The 17,375-nt window shown below is 42.0% G+C and overlaps 1 pseudogene; it reads left to right on the plus strand.

The window, feature by feature from the left end:
• Positions 1-258: 258 nt before the first annotated feature.
• On the plus strand, positions 259-719 carry LOC142422296 (S-phase kinase-associated protein 1 pseudogene; annotated as a pseudogene).
• The last annotated feature ends 16,656 nt before the right edge of the window (positions 720-17,375 follow it).

Here is a 17,375-nt window from a genome sequence, read left to right on the forward strand (position 1 = left end):
TAGATCCTGGTTGGACACAGTGTGTCTGATGTGTGGGCTCCTGGCTGGTGATGGTGCTTAGAGGAAAAATGTTGTGCTCCAGCAAAAGTGTATGGGGAAAGAAGTTTTAAGAGAAAACAGAAAGAAGAAATATAATTTGTCTTCTTAAAATATGCACACACACGCGTGGCCTTGTTCTCTGCTTTTCTCTGCGGTTGCCGCTGACGCCTCCCAGTTCTCCCCAGCTTTGGGTCTGCCGCCTCCCGAAGAGAGCTCACCATGCCTTCACTTAAGCTGCAGAGTTCTGTTGGAGAGATATTTGAAGTCGATGTGGAAATTTCCTAGCAATCTGTGACTATCAAGACCATGTTGGAAGATTTTGGCATGGATGATGAAGGAGATGATGATCCAGATCCTTTACCAAATGTTAATGCAGTGATATTAACAAAGGTCATCCAGTGGTGCACCCACCAGAGGACGACCCTCCTCCTCCTGAGGATGATGGGAACAAAGAGAAAAGAACAGATGATGTCCCAGTTTGGGACCAAGAATTCCTGAAAGTTGACCAGGGAACACTTTTTGAACTTATTCTGGCTGCAAACTACTTAGACATTAAAGGTTTGCTTGATGTTACATGCAAGGCCGTTGACAATATGATCAAGGGGAAAACTCCTGAGGAGACTCGCAAGACCTTCAATATCAAAAAGGACTTCACTGAAGAGGAGGAAGCCCAGGTGTGAAGAGAAGAGAGACACGGTGCCTGACACTGTAACACTGTGAGGATCATTCCAAATACTAGTTGCACTGCCTTGTTTACAATTGTTAATATTAGACAAAACAGTAGACAAATGGCAGCAGCAAACCTATTGTATTAGTAGAATATTGCTCTCGTGGCATGTGGAGTATGGATTCTAAAACGTATAGCTGAGATTCTCCCGGTGTGATCAAAAGTTTTGTTTTGTTTCTCTTTCTCTTAATAGACTGAACTGTGGGTTCTCTATAAAAACGCACACACGCATATTCCCCCTTAAAAAACAAAACCTTCTTTCATCTCCTCTGCAAATCTTTCTCAAGATAAAGGAATTTAGATAAAGGGGAGCAACTTGTCAATGGGTTAGCAGCTGATTATGTACACCCCCCCTAAACTAAGAATGCCAGCATTCAACTCATTAATGTGTCCTTTAAGTATTGACTGTGATGTCTTAATTAATGTGCTCTATTTTGCCTCTCTAGGATCGAGTGCCTATTGCAATGGTTACAAAGAACTCATAGGCAAAGTTCATGACTAAAAGGCTGATTAAGGAAGTTATCAAGTTGTAGTAACAGTGAGAGATGCTCAGGGTTGAGCGCTTCATTATAACATGTTACTAAGTTCTTTTAGGTTTGCTAATAAACGTCCAAAGGGTCATATGACTCCACTGTAAATCTCAATTTGAGGCTACTCAGCTCAAACCCTGAGGGTCAACAAGTCACCTTTCCCCAACAAAGTTCTCAGAGGCACCCACTCTTCATGCCGGCGCTTGCACGGAAGCATTTGTCTTAACTTGCTCTGTGGGTCGGGAAGTCCATCAGGCTATTGCATGCTCTGGATCCTGGTTCTGCTGCTGTTCCTCTGGTGGGATAGCAGCCTTCTGGACCCAGGGAGTTCACTGTGCGGGGATCTTGGGGACAAAAGATGTGCTCCAGCCTGATTCTTGCTGGTTATCAATTCCTACTCTGAGGGCTCATTTTTGTATACAGAGAGATGGCACACTAGGGAAGCCTGCGTACAATCGCTCTCTAGGGGATCCAATCAGTCTCTCTCCCCACCTTCTTACCAGACCCAGGCAGAAAAAGGTCGTTCCTTTCCGTAGGACTAAGAGACTTTGGCAGAAGAGCCACAGTGACTAATTCACTCCCCTGCACTCCCCCAAGCGATTTGTGCTCATTTACTGTCACTTTTCAGTAAGCTTTGGAGTGCTAACCGCAAAGTTGGTGATACAGACCTGCTAGCCACTTCAGAAGTCCTGCATAGAGTGAGTCTCTGCCGTGTGGGCTCCTGTGCATGGCAGTGGAACTCGATTATGATGGGAGCTCAAACACACCTAGAGGTCTCACTGAAGCAAAGTACAGTGACCTGCTCCTATAAAGTATACAGCTTCTGAACACCCAGGAGGCGGAACGGCCTGGATGGCAATGGAATGCCCAGATCTATTCACAGGGTCCCCACATGGATTAAGCGTCCAGTGAATTCCCTCTGACCACAGTCCAAGCATATCAGGAACTTTGCCATCAAACAGAGGACATTGTAAAGTCCGTTGTGGCAGATGTCATTAGGTTCAAATGCAACATCCTATCATTTGATCTCCCTTTTGACCCATTTTGAAGTTGTTTCCGGTTTTAATATTTTCTGCTTTCTTTTTGATTGAGGTTTTTTTCTCTTGCTTTGTCATCAATGTTGTGTTTTTATTTTTGTTTGCTTTTTTCTTGTCTGTGTATTGGAAGATGGCCTGTATGTCAAATGCAGGACAGGTGAATCTACAGAGACAGTAATTAGATGATCACTTAGGGGCAAGGCAGAGGGGTTTAGGAGGAAATGGGAGCTAACAACCATGAATACGAGAAGAAAATGTTCTGAAACGTTTACACAACTCTTCCTTATAAGACTGGATGATGAAGCTGTATGATATGTGAATTATGCCAATAAAACTATTTTCAAAAAGAATTCAGCAGAGGCAAAAACTATGGTGCCAATTTCTCCCCTGTAACATATGAGGCTGCCCTGAATCAGATTTAATTCAATGGCAATGGACTCCCTATTAAGTCGTTAAATACGGAAGTACTCCAGACTTGTTTCTGTCCCTTCTTCATCGCTCGCTCTATGTTATTGCACATACATGTCATCCACACGTGTGGTGTAGATGCTCCTCTGTAGGTGTAGATTCTCTGACTTTCAGTCCTATAGCTCTGTCGTCTGATTGCCTTCTCTTGTTTGTTAAGATGCCCTACATGTCAGCACTTCCAGAGCCATATTCATAAATTTCTCCATAATTTTGTCTTCATCCAGTGCTTTGTTTCTCAATAGCTAGTAGGATGATCTTTTAGTTGTTTGTCAGAAACCTAAAATCAAATATTGGCATCACCTTGACCAATCCAACATCCAAACCACCACCAAATGCTGGGGGTTTCCTTTATCTTTTCCACAAAATATGTCTAGAATCCTTTGATGTCTCTCTATTCCACCCACATTCTAGTCAAAGCAATAATCAAAGTTCAGTCCGGCATACAAAGTCAATCATAGGTCATCAAAACTGCATTCTGTTTCTTCCAACCAACTCGTTAACACTTTTTTATTATGGTTTGAGTAAGTTTCCATAGCAGTTTGCTTTTCCATGAATGATTTAAACACATTTTGTTTCATGGCACTGACTGCAAGCGTCCCAAGGTGACAGTAGTCTTGGGGATTTCTCCCGGGGTTTCACGTGTCTGTTCATTCTTGTTCCTATCCCTTCGGGTCTGCTGAGCTTTAGAGTCCAAGTAGAAGTCTCTTCTCTCAACTCACTGCCATGGAGTCGATTCGGACTCATGGTGAGTCCATGGGACAGAGTAGAAATTGTCCTTATGGATTTCCCAGTCTAGGACTCTTTATGGAAGGAGGACTCATTAACAACCTACAATATGCAGAGGCACACCTTCCGTGACTAAGGGGAAGAGGACTCCAAACCTGAATAGGGATAACCAAGGACTACAAGTTGGCTACGGAAGGAAAAGAACACTCCGTACAGTTGGACTACAGGCAATGTCACGACGAACCGAGATCAGACCACAGATGTCAAGGATTTCATCTCCCTTGGAGCCACAGTCAATGTGCGGGGATACACGCATCCAGAAGTCAAGTGGTGCACTGCATCGCACAAATCTGCTACAGAGTGTTTAGTGGTTTTAAGCAATGGCGTCACTTTGAAGACTGAGCCTGGCTGAAATCATGGTATTTTCAATTGCCTCCTATATGAAAGCTAGGTCATGAATAAGGAAAACTGAAGTACGGAAGCCTGTAAATTAGGCTGTCAGTGAAGAATATGAAATATGCATGGGCTCCAGAAGAATAAGCACATCTGCCTTGAAATGGGGCAGAGCCAGAATGCTCCTTAGAACAGAGACAGGTGAAACTTCATCTCACATACTTTGATGTGTTATCAGGAGAGGCCACTCCCTGGAAAAGGGCATGATCGTTGATAAAGCTAAGGATCAATAAGAAAGAGGGCAATTGTTAATGAGATGGATTGATGCAGTGGCAGCAACAATAGGCCCAAACACAGTGAACATTTTGAGGATGACACAGGACCAGGGAGTGCTGGGTTCAGTTGTGCACAGGGTCACTGTAAGAGCCGATTCCATGTTACTTAATAAAAGGCAACAGCGGCATTCGTAAGGGCAGTATAATTTGGACTCTGTGGTTGTCCCACTTATCTCAAGGAGGTTGGAAGGTTGAGTGACTTTCTAATTTAGATGCCAGGTGAAACATCCTTAAATTAGCCCTTTCTCAGCTGAATTCAAAGTTTGGATCTAAGCATCACACCTAATTATAAGCCCCTTTAGAGTTGTTGGCATGGACTTGCTCTCTAAGTACTCTTCAGTAGCACTTGTGTTTCTGCTGGCGGCTAGTAGGAGGAATTCGAGTGAAGCAGGAAACTTTTAAACATCATTTGTTCCTTAATGAGAAATTCTGCTCTGTTGTTTAAAGGTCCTCACAACCGACACACCCACCATGCCATCTGAGGCTATCGTGAACTGCTCTGAGGACAATAAATCATCAATGGCATTTTCAACCCAGGTAATTATACCTTTCCTTTGGAGCTTCTTGATGTGTTCAACTAAAACTGAGCCATTTTCGGAATGAATTAAAAAGAACCACTTACAAATCGGTAACTGTGTATGCAGAAGTGTTCCAGAAACATGGTTGGCCGCAGCGCCCAGCGTGGTTGATGGAAAGGGGAAAAAAACAAGTAAAAGAAGCACAATCCGTCCTACGGAAGATGCCAAAGGATAGCCTTCCGGGTTCTCCTGTACCGAGTCCAAGTTGCTAGGAGTGCTGGCTGCTCACTGCTCACAGGTAACTGCTGGTGGTTCAAATCTACAGGAGGAGCTTCAGGGTGATGGCCTAGGAAGAGACCCCCCAAAGATTTCAACACCGAAAGATCTCTGAAACACAATTCTGAGGTCACCTCGGTGGAATCAATGTGACAGCAATGGGTGGGTTGGCATCTTAAAAGAATTTCCCTCTGTTGGACAGGAGACATGTCACATCTCAAAATAGCTAAGGTTCCCCTCTCGCCTGAAGAAGAGCCTGCTGGACACAGGCGGGGAGGGGGTATGTGAAATCCCAGCGTTCTGTTCTCAGGTTGGAGCAACTCCATCGTACTGTGCATGGGTCAGGCATTCCAAGTCCCCACTAGGGTCAGGCTTAGCCCATACTGGGCTGCAATCAGGCTTCCTTTTAGACCCTCCCTCTGCCCTAGCTGCTTCCCTAACACTGTTTCCAGTTTCATTTGATGGGATCTTATCAATAAATCAAACTCAATCTCAGTTATTGCTCTCAAGAAAGCCCGGTCTGAGACTTACTGAGATGACTGGAGACTGCCACTCAGGATATCTAACCATGGTGTTGGGCGCCACCAGCTCAAGTCCCTCTCACAGCCACTCCATGTTTCCAGGGAGAACTACTCAGACAGTTTGTTGCTGCTGCTGTTGCTTAGGACTGTGATCTCAATGGAAACAGATTGCCAGGGTTTTCTCCTTATGGATCCACTTTGTGGTTCAAGTTACCAATGTTTGAGAAAGCTGCTGAGCCCTAAAGAGTTGTGCTACCATGACACCTTTTACTTAAGTATCAACAATTTAACGGGGGAACAATGATTGTTGTCAAGTTGACTTTGATAATTGGTTGCTATGGAGTTGACATTCATTTGTGGCAATCCCACATGTGCCAGAGTAGAACTGGGCTCCACAGGATTTTCTCACCAGCCCTTTCTTCTGAAGAGCCTCTGGCAGGTGGGTCCAAACTGCCAACTTTTCCATTAATAGCCAATGGATGCTGGATCATAAGTGTCCGCTAGAAGTTCTGCATTGCATTTTAGAAATAACCACGAAAAAGACAATAAAAAAAAACAACTCAAGGGAAACCAGAAGGTAGAGCTTCAATCTGTAGGACACAGCAGTCCAATGAGGTATTGTCTCTGCATGAATGCACTCCAGGGACGTGCACCAGCAAATCACTCTGAACTCTGAAAATCCACATTGTCTAGCAGAGGACAGGCTGAGGGGACAAACCCAACTGCAGCTGTTTGTGTTGCTGAGATCCTCTGTGCTTGGACTAGAGAAAGAGGAAGTCCCCTGGGGTCATAAAACAAGGCCATGGAAGTGGCCATGAGGGACTACCACTGCACAAGGGATTTTCCCAGATTGAACCGGTTGAAAACGATCATTCATAAAACCTGGCAGATATGAAGTAGTCCTTGTTAAAAAAGCACCGATAACTTTCCGAATACATAAAATACAGCAGGTGAAAAATCAATGAGGAGCTATTTGTCAGGTCTTTGCATTGGCGGACATTTAAAGATTGTGTCACCATGATGATTCCTTTGAGCGACTTTTAATAAAACAAACATCTTTCCCCGGCTGTGTGTAGAAACACATTTTTCATTTTTTCCCATGTATTTGAGCATGTTATGATCCATTTAAGAGAGCTTTAGTAGGGTTTTTTTTTCACGTGACAATTGAGTGAGTGTTGATACTTGAGTCTTTGTCTGACCATTGCTTATTTGTTTATAGCCCTACTGCCCTCAGTGTCGCGGACCTAGAGAATTCAACAATGGTTGTGGTAGGTGCACTCATTCCTATTCCAAAGCATAGGGGAAGGTCGGCCCTGACCCTCCAGAGCACCAGCAATAAGGATTTGAATGAGGAGGAACGGGACTCTCACAAGTTGTCAAGTTTTTACACAGGAGAGGGAAAACTGGGGGGACTTCTTTATATATCTGTTTACAGGACTATAGACTTTCAGTAAAATAAAGAAGTGGGGAGGGACAAAATAAAATTAAGTCAAAGAAGGATACTCATTGCCATTGACTCAATACTAATTCAGAGTGACCCTACATTAAATCAACACTAATTCATAGTGACCCTATAGGACAGGGTAGAACTGCCCCTGTGAGTTTCCAAGACTCTAACTCTTTATGGGAGCAGAAGGCTCAGTGTTTGTCCCCCAGAGCTGCTGGTGGTTTCCAACTGCTGGCCTGGCTGACGGCAGCCAATCCGGAACCACTATGTCACCAAGGAAACAGGATGCATGAAATCGGTAAAACGCAGTACAGTGCTCAGGGTAAGAATAACTAAGCAATTACATTTGTGGAGTGTTTTCTGCCGGGACTCTCCAGATACTTGGACATTGCACTGCTGGCTCATTTTTGTCATGTAGATCTCGGCCTTAATGTTACATCTTCTTGAAGGTCTCTGCTATTTACTTTCCTGTCTAAATTCTCTGAGATCACGCCTGATGATGGCCTTCTATTTTTTCTCCACACAGTGATTTTCTCAGACACCACCCATCTGTCTACAGCCCTACTGGTCGGTCTGACTTTCTTATCTCCACCCTTCCTTGTAGTTAGTTGCTCTATCTCCAGTGTCTAGAACAGCTTGGCCCATGGTAAGTATTTTGAAAATACTGATTGTTTAGGCTAATAAATAAATGAATGTAAACATCCTTAATATTTTTCTCAGTTGCAACAAAGAGAAAGGGTAAAATCCCTTGGATGTAATGCTTTGATTGAATCCTCAGGGCTTGGTAGGTCCTCAATTCAAAACTCACTCACCTTGGGTCCACTTCAACGCAGAGGGAGACTTTAGGATGGAGTAGAACTGCACCTGTGGGTTACTGTGACTAAATCTTTACAGTAGTAGAAAGCCTCATCTTTCTGCTGAGGAGCGACTTGTGGTTTCAAACTTCTGACACTGTGGTTAATTTGGCAGCCCAACACTAACTAACTATTAAGCCCCCAGGGCTCCTACCTAGATACTCCATAAATATTTGTTGAGTAAATACTTTTTCTAGACTCTGGGGATAAAATAGGAAACAAATAAGAAACTATCCAGCTTTATAGATCTTGTTACATCAATGAACAATAGTTGGAGCATTGAAGTGACTCGCTATCTTAAAGCTTAAAAGAGACCTCTCCCCCCACCAAATAAAGTTAGAATGAATGCCTTCCTTTCGAAATAGGACTTACTAAATTCAGCTGCTAATGTACCAAAGTCTAATTTTGTTTAACTATAGTGTTTGGGGCTATCTGGTGCAGACTTGTATGTCCTCCCAAGACTCTGGGTTACGGAAAGATGCTCCGTTTTTCTGTGATCAGGTCTGCTCTAGACTCCCCTAGAAGCCTCTTCTGAGAGCTGCACTTAACATCCTTTCCATGTTATGTGCACGGGGGATGCTGTCTTTCTCTCTTCTGCAATGTATTATTGTAAACTTATTTTTCTTAAACTTTACGACTATGAGGACGTAGAGTGCCATTTATAACCATCAATTTCAAAGAAAGATTTGCTTCTTTCGACACATGCTGAAATCCCTCAGAGCCATTGCTAACCTAGGGGAGATGGCCTTGTTCTATTCGCTTGACTCTGTAGACGCAGATTTTCCAAGAAGAATTAGTTCTCCCCAATGGGTTCTTTCTTTCTGCACAGTGAATGCAGGAATTGTTCAGCTTATTCTAACCAGTGGATTCAATTGCTTATCAGCATCCTTGCTAAAAATAGATTATCCGATGATCAATTTCACAATGCCTACCTTTAAGCAATCATTAAGTATTCCCTGATGTGTTATGCTGGAATGACTAGAGGAAAAAAATCCACTGACCTCATATATGTATAAGAGAGAATTTTATATCAAGAAGTAATTGTATATTAGGAAAATATCCCAGCCCAGTCCAACGCAAGTCCCTAAGCCTGATAATAGTCCATAAATCCAATACTAGTCTATAAATCCCTCTGCAGACTCACACAGCCACATGCAATGATACAGAATTCAGGAAGGTCACAGGCTGGTGGGTGCAGAGTTGTGTGGATCCCATGGCAGTGGCCATATCATGGGGCTCCAGAGGTCTCTCTGTGACTCTTCAACAGGAAGGTGAAGGCACAGAGAGAAAGTTCCCAGGATCCTCCTGATGAGAAAGACACACCCACCAGGAGGTACCATCAGGCTGTAACCTGACTTACAGGCTACACTCCACCCCTACACTTTTATATCTTTAAGTTGACACAAAAATTACAGTATGTAACTACCACACCTGGGCAGGAAAATCATGCCTCGGTTAACCCTCTCATAATTCATAGCACACATGGTCTCTGGCTTTGAATGCTTTCTTCAGTCTCACTATCTCTGTCACCAATAGATGTCCTATTTTCATCTGAGATATCTGAGATCATCTGATAGATCTGAGGACATTGTTAACCATGTCCAATAATTTCTGGGCTTTCATGGTCCCTAAATAATTTTATAAATCCTAAATGCATTTACGTACCATTTTTTAAATGACAAAGTTTTCTAAATGAATGAATCATTCTATTCATTGCCAGAAATAGAACTAAATGCACATACACAAATAAGTGTCCCTGAAACTGAAAATCTGATTAATATCAGTGGATAATTAAAGCAATGTCAATCATCTGTTTGCTATGTTATATTTTGCAAAAGGTTACCTTTTGGATAACATGTACAAAGGATCTCTTGGTTTTATTTCTATAATTACATGTAAATGTATAATTATTTCAATAACATTTTAATTAAAAATTAATTGGAGAAGAAACTCCAATTTTAATTAAAAATTAATTGGAGAAGAATGGAGGGAAGTAGAAGGGTGAAGAAGGATAAAAATAGTAAAGGAAAGGGGAACAAAATAAGGGTAAAGGTGGAGGAAGTGGAAGAGAAAGAAGATGGAAGAGATACAAAGAGAAGGGAATGAGGAAGGGAAAAGAGGGAGAAAAAGAAAACATAGATGAAAGAGAAAAGAGAAATAAAGGAGGGAAGTTGGAGTAAGGGAAAGGAAGCATAGTAGGAAGTGGAAAGTAAAGAGAAATATGGGAGGAAAGAGGCGGCGAGTAAGAAGACGGAGTAGCAAAATGGCGGGACGAATTGGAGGTATTTCCTCAGTAAATGTCAAGGGGCAACCTCCCAACTCAAAAGAGACACTTGAAGGCTTTATTCCATCATCCTTCAGAAGATTACCAGTTGGAGAGTGTGAATTATCATACAAGCATAGGAGAATGAACTCCTCTCTATCAAGACAAGTCCCAAAGGGAGCAGTGCCTATCAAGTGGAATGCCGAATGGAATAGTGGGGAGTTCCTAAGCAAGAATTATGATTTGGAAAATTAGCCATATTTCTAGGTTTAGTCAACACAATACATGAATGAACGATGCAATTAACAGGATAGTGGTGTTGAGTATTTGAATGGTCTTTAGCCAATTTGCCAACCCTTCCTTGTGAAAGGCTGAATTAAATGTTATCCAGTTAGATCTTCCACTGAAAATACCAGACTAACCCAGAAATTTTGGTGTCTGATGAAAAGAGAATTTTGTTTTAATTTAGGCTCCACTGTTATTCAACTCAACGACTTTAGGCGAAACGGGATCATTTGGAATCTGGTGTCTTGCCTTCCTAAGCCTGCGGGCAACATGCTTGAATTGATGAAAGGAAGCATGTTTCAGAGTTGAACTAATCTGGATTTAAATCCTAGGACTAACAATAGTGATGTGGGCTTGGATATGTCGCCTAACCTGGCTGAAATGCGGGTAGTTCAGTAATGAGGGATTATAATCACCCTGAGCCTACAACTGCTGGGTAAGTGAGGCAGATGCATGTGAAGTCCCTGATGCATGGGAGCACGCAATTACAAATTCTTCGGTTACACTGATAAGGATATAGAGAAGGAGAAGATGAGGGAGGAGGTGGAAGAGAAAGAAGATGGAAGGGAAAGAGAAGGGAACGAAGAAGGAAAAGAGGGAGACAAAGAAAAGGGAAAGTCAGTGAACGAAGAAAGGGGACTAAAACAGGGAACTAAAGTGAGAACGAATAAAAATATTTTGAACAAAACCTGGTGATGTAGTGGTTACACATTGGGCTACAATCTACATGGTTGGCAGTTCAAAACTAACTGCGGCCATCAGGGAGAGAGACTAGGCTTTCTACTCAAACAGTTACTGTCTTGGAAACCCACAGGAGGTCATTGAGTCAGCATTGACTCGATGACAGTGAGCTTGATTTTGGTTTTTGAAAAGTGAATTAGCTATCTGATATATACTAAGCAATTTCATTCTTAATCTGCAAGGTAGATATTTGTATCCTTATTTGGGGGTTCAAAATGCTGAGAATTAGGAATGCTGTTTTGGTGGTACAAAAGAGACCACAAGTCTGAAATATAATTTAAGGAGAATATATATTAAAGTCTTAAGTAGCACAAAAGCAAGTCAAAGAAAAAGATTGATCATCTGGGTGAGGGATGTCCATATGAACTTTTGCACTTGTTTCGAGCATAAAAGAGACCCCGTATCTCAAATTGAATTTAGAAAGAATATTTACTAACGCTTAAACAGGAAGAAGAAAAGACAAACCCAAAGATACATCATCCTGAGGAGGAGGATCAGTAGCACAAAGTCAACATAGTGTCTAGGGCTGTGGTTCTCAACCTGTGGGTTGCAGCCCTTTTGGGGGTCGAATGACCCTTTCACAGGGGTTGCCCAATTCATCACAGTAACAAGTTGATAGTTATAAACTTGCAATGGATGTAATTTTGTGGTTGAGGGGTCACCACAACATGAAGAACTGTATTAAAGTGTTGCGGCATTAGGAAGGGTGAGAACCACTGGTCTAGAGAGTCATAGCCACGCTTCAGCTTAAATAAGGCCTAGAATGCAAAGGAAATTCAAAAATTCATGACTGGTGGCATATCAACGCATCACCGCTTCAGGTGATACTAGGGATGTGGGAATGGAACTATAATTAGAACAAGTATATAATGTTAAACAGAAGTGATTACAAGATTCATCTAAGGCATTCCAGCTGAGGCAGGCCAGGTATACATGATAGGGCAGGGCTCATGACAATGTAACATCCAGGACTCCATATTATGGACACACCCAGGCACGCCCCTAAGAAAGACTGCTCTGGGGAGGAGTGGAGTTTACCCACTTTCCCAGGCATTCCTCCTGAAGGCAGGACTCTTCCCCTCCTTAATTAAGAGTCAGAAGGGTCAATGGAGGCTTAATCCAAGCATGGACTCTATGAATGGATTTTCACTTTGCAGTGTCAGCCATAACCTCCTACAAAAGGATGCTCAACATTTAAGTTCTCCTCCAATGTTTTGATAATTACACAATCTTGTGTCAAGTTGAGGATATTAAGAGTGAAGGCATGGATTCTAGCTTGTCAATCATGTCACAGCCTGATAAGGTCTACTTGTGGGCATGGCCTTCTCAGTAGGCTTCTTGGAACTTCCTCTCTTCCTCCACAGAGGCAGACATACATTCTCTCTGCTTCACTTTCAGAGAGCTGGAGAAGCCACGTGGAGACCCGCCCCAATGCTGAGATGCTTCCACTGCCACTGGATTCACAAGACTTTTCATCCACTGGCCTGTGATCTTCATGTATTCAGCATCATTATACATGCCGTGAGAGTCTGGAGAGGAATTTATGGACTGGTATCGGACGTATGGGTTAATATTGGATTTAGGGACTTGATCTGGACTGGACTGGGATATTTTCTATATATACAATTGCTCTTGGAGATAAAGCTCTCTCTGACACACAAATGACTGTCTCTGGATTTTTTTCTCTGAGTTGTGTTAGTGAACCTGGAGTAACAGAAATGCATGGAATATATGCAACAGACCTCAACACCAATGACATCTAACATAGAGTTTAGACAATCTCTAGTCAAGCTTTTACTATAATTTCACTGAAACATTTGATATTAGGTTCTTTGGTTGGGGAAGCAAATACATGGAAAGAATTTTAGGATGACTTCAGTAGAGAAACAAACCCAATGAAATGTTGTGTGAAACCAATCAGCTCCTGTAAACATTTCCTCTCCAGTAACTCCTAGCCCCTCTCCCTTTCATCCTCCAGACTGGAGAGAACATTTTCCCATGTGACACTTACATTAACTGTGGCATAGTAGATATTCAAAACATTTGAGCTCACTCCAATAGCAAAGAAAATGAAAGTATGCGTTTTAAATTGGCCCATGCAATTCAAACCTCGGTTGTTGAAGGGTCACTTGTCACGGGCCTTCTTTAGGTTCCAATCCACAGCAACCCTTTGTACGAGCAAAAGAACAAAGCCCGTCCAAGCAGCATTCTCCCGAGGGCTGTCATGTGTGAATCCATTGTTGCAGTCACTGTAGTAACCATCCTCCTGAGTGTCTTCCTTTTATTTAATTTTTTATGGACCTGGTGTTAAGCATGATGTCTTCGTTTAGGGTTTGCTCCCTCACAGCATTATGCCCAAGTCTCACTGTCTTGCTTCCAAGGAGCTTTCCAGCTGTACTTAATTCAAGGCCGATTCATTCGCTGTTCTGGCAGTCCATGGCACTTGGAATGCTCTTTCCTAACACGTAATTCAAATGCATCGATGCTCCTCTGGTCTTCCTTGTATGTTGCTGGGCTTTCACATGCATGAGGCACTTGAAAGTATCATGGTTGGGGTCAGATACACGTTAGTCCTCAAAGTGACATATTTGCTTTTTATCCTTTTTAAGAGATTAGGTTTAGCGGGTTTGCCCAATGCAATATATTACTTGATGTCTTGACAATCATGGGCACTGTTTTAGGTAGGCTTACTATAAAACAAATCCAGAGATACTCATATGTGTGTAAGAGAGAGTTTTGTATATATATAAAAAAATACAGAGGGAACTGATTACAAAGATCCACATGTGACCTCCTCCCTGGGGTATGGACAACAGAAAAGGGGGTGAAGGGAGACACCTGATAGGGCAATATATGACAAAATAATAATTTATAAATTATCAAGGACTCATGAGGGAGGGGAAGCGGGGAGGGAGGGGAAAAAGAGGACTTGATGCAAAGGGCTTAAGTGGAGAGCAAATGCTTTGAAAATGATTAAGGCAAAGAATATACAGATGTGCTTTATACAATTGATGTATGTATGGATTGTGATGAGTTGTATGAGTCCCTAACAAAATGTTAAAAAAAAAAAAAGAAATCAAAGATGGTAAAAAAAAAAAAAAAAGAACTAGAGGGGGCAATGCATGTACAGATGTGCTTTACACAATTAATGTGTGTATGGATTGTGATAAGAGTTGTATGAGCCCCTAATAAAACATTAAAAAAAACAATTGTAATTTGAGAAAACATTCAGCCCAGTCCAGATCAAGACTATAAGTCCAATATTAACCCGTATGTCGAATATCATTTTATAAATTCCTCTTCAGACTCACATAGCCACTTATAATGATACTGAGTACAGGAAGATTATAGGCATCAGGTGAAAAGTCTTGTGGATCCAGTGGCCACGGAAGCATCTCAATGCTGGCACAGGTCTCCATGTGGCTCCTCCAGCTCTTCTAGCATGGCTCCTCAACAGGAAGGTGAAGCTGAGAGAGAATGTGGCCTGCCTCTTCTGATGGCAGAATCTAGGGAGGAGAAGTTCTGAAAATCCTCATGAGAAGATCATGCCCCAAAAGAGTCATCATCAGGCTGTGATCTGATTGACAGGCTAGACTCCAACCCTCTATTTATTTATCAAGTTGATATAACATTATGTAACTACCACAGGCACTGATGGTGAATCCAAGTAAAATTAATCCTTGACAACTTTGATATTTTCTCATGATGCTACTTTTTACCCCAATTTTGAATCCTTTTGTGTTTGTTGTTTGTTATACAATGAGTTGTCAGCCATACTGAAGATGGTCCTCTCTACCTTCACTCAGCAAGGTCATTTCATCTGTTTGTTAAGTCGTCCTCCCATCTGCAGGATGCGGTCTACTTCGTGTAGTCCATTTTCTCAGATGATTGCTCAGCATACAGACTGAATACGTACAATGAACACATATAGCCCTTACACACTTATTTCATGACTTTAAACCATGCATGATCACCTTGTTCTGTTCCAGTAGGTTCCTCACGGTCTACATACAGGTTCTGCATGAGCACAATCAAGTATTTTGGAATTCCTGTTTCGTCCAATGTTGTCCATTGTTTGCTATGATCCACACAATTGAATGTCTTTGCATTATCAATAAAGCACAAGTAAATATCTCTCTAGCATTTTCTGACTTCAGCCAAGGTTCATCTAATCCTAGCAGTGATATCTCTCCCTCCACATCCTCTTTTGAATCTGGCTTGAATTCCTGGTACCTTCCTATGGATGTACTACTGCAACTGTTTTTTAATTTGTCTTCAGCAAAAATTAATTGCACGTCATATTAAATGATATTGCTCAATAATTTCCACAGTGTTCTTTGGGATAATTGTGTTGGTTTGTTTGTGTGTGTGTGTGTGTGTGTTGTTGGGAGACGCTGTCTGGTCAGTTCAGACTCATAGTAACCCCATGTACAATAACATGAAACACCATGCAGCCCTGTGTCATCCCCCCAGTTGTTCTTGTGTCTGAGCCAATTAGTGCATTCACTCTGTCAATCCATTTATCCAGGGTTCGCCTCTTTTTCATTGCCTTCCATTTTTTCACTACTTTATCAAACATCATGTCCTTTTTCAGGGACTGAAACATGTTCCAAAAAGTCAGACAAACTCTTTCCATCGTTGACTTTGGGGAGCATTCTGGCTGTTTTCTTCCGAGACAGATCCATCTGTTCATTCGGCAACCCATGGTACTTTCAACATCCTTCACCAGAGCTATCATTCCAAAGCATTTATTCTTCTTTGATCATCTGGATTCAATGCCCAACTTTCACATGCATATAAAGTGACGGAAAATATCATGGTTTAGGTCAGGCATGTGTCTATGTGTGGAAAGAGAGTAAAATTTGAAGGAAATTCGTCACACGATTGTGGAGGATGACAAGTACGAAATCCATGAGTCGGGCATCATACAGGATGCTTCTCTTGATGGTTGCCATTGTAATGGCTGGCGAACCAAAGACCAGAGGAGTAGAAAAACATCAAGGGAAGGAAATGGAGAGAGAGGAAGGCGCTTTCTTTCGTTTGATGCCTGTAGTGTTGATGCAGTTCTGCTAGCTAACATGGTCTTAGAAATTGCGTCCTAGTTGTATCCTGATCATGAAAAACTCTGACATACATGGTGACCATTAGAGGCCAGCGATAGTCTTTCAGTCCTCCTTTCACCTTGAGAGCCTGGTCCATGGAGGAGTGAGGGAACAGCCAGGAGAAAGCCAAAAACAAAACCAAAACCATTAAGGAAAGATGAAGATCCTCCATTATCTAAGAAACCACAAGTAAGGTGTCTAGTTCACCCTGCCTACACCATATTTCAGTGTCTGCTTTCTTTAATGAAGACACTAGGTCCAAGGCTGGCCAGGGCAGGAGGGACGTTGGTAAACCTCCCACAATGAGCAATCTCCTTTTTTTCATTGCTCTCCTCAATGGCACCTCTTCTGTTGCCACCAACATATTCAGAAGAACTATCTACCTATTAAGATAAGTGTAAATATTGGACTCTACTCCTTTCAATATAAAGCTGTGGTGGGGCTGTGGCTAAACTCTCGACTGTTAACTGAAAGGTTGAAGGTTAGAGCGAACTTAGAGGCTCCCTGGGAGAAAGACCTAGTAGTCCGCCCTGTAAAGTGTGTAGCCTAGGAATCCATGGGGCTGCTTCAAATCTTGCCATCTGAAGTCAGAATCCGGAGAAAATTGGCCCCTGACCTCCTAACAACAATATTGCAGTTTTAAATATTGGGATTTGGTAGCTTCCAGGAATCAATGAAATGGTAGTCATTGTTGATAGCACTGTTCTTATTTTACGGACCCAAGGAAACATGTGTTTAGTGCTATTGCATGCATTCACATATTCTTTCAGATAAAAAAATAATACTAGGCAGCCATATGCCTGGTAATCTTTGGTATATATGATAAAGCCCTTATCTACAGTTATTCTCAATTTTACGTCTACAGCTACATATTTGAAAGTTACCAAGAATGCTTTCCTCTCTGAATGTTCGGGGTGATTGGAAGTTGAATGTTTCAGAAGTTTAACAGAATAATGTAAATTATATGTTTTAAACCACACACACTCCACATGCAAACAGGTCTACAGTATGCTTTACAGATGTGTTAATGTAAAGGAATGCATCTTTTCTCATGCTGTTTGACTCCAGATCACTTCCGTTTCAGCAGCAATGTCAGGGAGAAGAAAGCATTAT

The sequence above is a fragment of the Tenrec ecaudatus genome, chromosome 12 (assembly GCF_050624435.1).
Source record: "Tenrec ecaudatus isolate mTenEca1 chromosome 12, mTenEca1.hap1, whole genome shotgun sequence".
NCBI lineage: Eukaryota > Metazoa > Chordata > Mammalia > Afrosoricida > Tenrecidae > Tenrec > Tenrec ecaudatus.